This window comes from Triticum aestivum, chromosome 3B (assembly GCF_018294505.1).
Source record: "Triticum aestivum cultivar Chinese Spring chromosome 3B, IWGSC CS RefSeq v2.1, whole genome shotgun sequence".
In the NCBI taxonomy this organism is placed as follows: domain Eukaryota; kingdom Viridiplantae; phylum Streptophyta; class Magnoliopsida; order Poales; family Poaceae; genus Triticum; species Triticum aestivum.
The window spans coordinates 800,910,563-800,913,862 of record NC_057801.1 but is presented as its reverse complement, the minus strand read 5'-3'; positions in this window follow the sequence as shown (position 1 = coordinate 800,913,862).

Sequence of the window (3,300 nt, the reverse complement as noted above, 5' to 3'; positions counted from 1 at the left end):
CACAATGTCTTTAGACTCACGTATGGCCAACTCTGGAACCTTAGGGACCTGACCTGATCCGCATTATAGTCCTACCCTCTATTCAAGTAAAAGTAGCCAAACGATCGTCGGTCGCTAGCCTCTTTTGGGATGAATTACCCATGTAATTAAAGAATCAAATACTTAATTTCCTTCACACCCACCTCACAGCTCTCAGGCATTGCAACCGAAGTGAGCGAGTCCATCTCAATGATGATAGTGACATCACTCCTTTGGATAACAATGGATACTCCTTCCATACATGCGCACAATTACGCCTCCAAAGCATTCCGACAAGAGAGCAATTCCATGCACGTCTATAAGACAATGACCGTTGCTTCATTCTAGAAAATCATGCTGGCACCGACCTCTTTGTCCAAGACATAGGACCCCGTCTGAATTCGGTTTAACCCACCCACGCTTACGAGAGCATCAATCCGGGGAAACAACCCCTCGAAAAAAAGCGCCGGGGACTTCTGAAGAGGGCGTGCTGCAAGAATACTTGGCAGCTAGGTCGTAGGATAAGATCATCTTTCCTTTGCAACGGTCGATGTTACAGTTCAGTTCAATACTCATGCCAATCAAGAAATCGAGGTAACTTTGAAGAAACCTGCATGAGACGTCCAAAGGGGGAGCTAGCTTATGATGCACACTAATTCATACGAACATACCAATACTTCTCGCATGGCACTTCTCTTTCTTTTCATCTAGTAGCAAGATGCTCATGAGTTGCAATGGGAAAAAAAATACTATCTTTCCTTAGCCCAGTAAGCATGACTCGCACCCCATAAGCCCATGCACTTTATTGCAACACGGCGCCCCATTCATGTTTCCACTTACTACTTTTGTCATCCGTGGCCTCGACAGTGCTCCTGGTGGCTAAGAGGCTCGCTTGCCAGTGCATCGGCCAAGCCTGCCGTCTTATTCGCCCTTCGAGCTCTTCCTCAAACCTCCTTGGGTAGTTTTGGCGGCTCCTTATACTTGTTCCAAATAATACATAATTATAATCCAATTTCTACAGTAATTATTTTAATTGAAGTGTCTTTGCTCCCCTCATTGGAAGACCTCTCGCTTCGGCTTTATAGAGAAAAAACAATGTGATGGGGTTACCAATTGAACATGAAGCCACCGTGGCCTCCAGATCATTTATGGGAAGATTACAAGAAAAAAATGATTGATTATCTCAGTGCAATGATTTCTCACCATTCAATTTTGGAATGTTGAGCGTGTTAAAAAAAATCTAGTGGGGTGATACACATGAACGACCTCCCATGAAGTCAGAGAAAATGTCTGCCATTATATTTGTGGAAACCAACCATGGTTAGTCAAAGTGCTTGACAGAAAATGACTTTTTTACAACAATAGTATCACTTCAAGAAATTGATATGAAGTCTGACAAAAATATGAAGGTGGTTGTTAAAGAGGTGGGTGTCTTAACAAATCTCGAAAAGAGATGACGAGAGTGCTGAACCATGGTTGCTGAACGAGAATGGCGTTTTGGTTCCCGCGAGCGCACGCTCAGCGTGAGTAGTAAACAAAAATATATATAGTAAATATTTTCAAAAAATTCTGACTTTTTTTTGTAGATGTTTGAGTTAGTGTAGCAAGGATCCTTGAAAAATTTCATGTGGTGATTCACCGGTGAAAAAACAAATTTAGGATGATATTTTGGGGTAACATTTGGTGTTTATTTTGTTTTTTATGCACAGGCCAAAAAATTTAATTTTTTTGCCTATAAATTTGTATGTAGCATTTGAATGTGACAAAGAAGACATATAATTTATGATGGATTTTTTTTTGACATTTTAAAATATATTTTCGCACGCAGGAGCGCATGCTCCCAGGAGCACCAAAGGATTTTCAAAACACTTCTACAAGATAGAGTGGCTAAATTACTCAACAAACAACTATTTCTACATGATAGAGCGGGCAAATTAGTCAGCAAAAAAAAAACTACAAGATAGAGCAGCAAAACTACTCAACATGCAAATACTCCCTCCGTTCCTAAATATTTGTCTTCCTAGAGATTTCAACAAGTGACTACATACGGAGCAAAATGAATCAATTTACACTCTAAAATATGTCTATATACATTCGTATGTGGTAGTCCATTTGAAATCTCTAAAAGGACAAATATTTAGGAACAGAGGGAGTATTTCAAAATAAAAATAAAATAACAGGCAAATATTTCAACATGATCATGCAGCCAAAATACTAAGCAAAAAAAACAAAATGTCTATAGGATAGAATGGCCAAACTACTCCGCAATAAGTCAGCCGCCGTGCTGCAGCTGCAACCCTTCCTAATATGAAGGAATGATGATCCCCAAAACCGCCAGGACATCAGTACACCCCTTGAGGATCCAGGTAATGCCTTGCAAGTTCCTCGACCTCCAAAACATGATCGGGAGACGACACCCAAGGCACCTGTGGATATCTTTCCCTTGCTGTATCGATGGTCATATGTTCCAGAACGTCGCACTCAGGAGGATGTACTTGGCCAGCTCCAGCTGACCAGCAAATCCAGACACCCCGGTCATGTGGACTGTCTTCAGGTGATGCTGCGGATGTGGGCAGACGCCCTCGATCGTTCTCATAGCTTTAGGCCGTGAGTACCTCATGTGCATCTGCAACATTCGGATGTTTATATCAGTATAACCTATGCAAAGATGATGTGGGCGATGGTGATACAAACTGAAGGTACAACACGGTCTGATGCTTCATATTCAGTGAGAGCTTCCATTCGGTAAAATGAGTACAATCAACATGCAAAAGGAAAAGGGGATGATGCTTGAAACAAAATGAACGCAAGGAAATTTTATAAAGCTATTCGTAGATTTATGTATTGAGACTCCATCTGACGTAGAAATGAAGGAATCAAACAGAAAGGGTGCTATGGCGAGTTGGTTCTTTGGCTCTGTCTTCTTGGGCGAGAATGATTCCTTTTTCTCGTGCCAGATTCCCAGCGGCGGCGATTTTATCGGGCGGCATTCACGTAAAACCTTCTTGTCACGTACTCCAACCAACCGCGCAGTACGCGTTCGCAAGCACAGAACTGAAGGAGTAAAAAACACATGTGACACATCGGAGGATGACGTCAGGACTCAGGAAACCAGCAACAAATTCACCCTCCGCGGGCAGATTAATCAAATCATGTCCTTTATTTACTACTCTAACATCACAATCAGCTCGCTCGATCATGGTGTACTACTAATCAGTGGCGGTCAAAGATCATAGCGCGGGGGATGGGGCTAAATTTTTTCTTCAGGAATTGATCCAACGG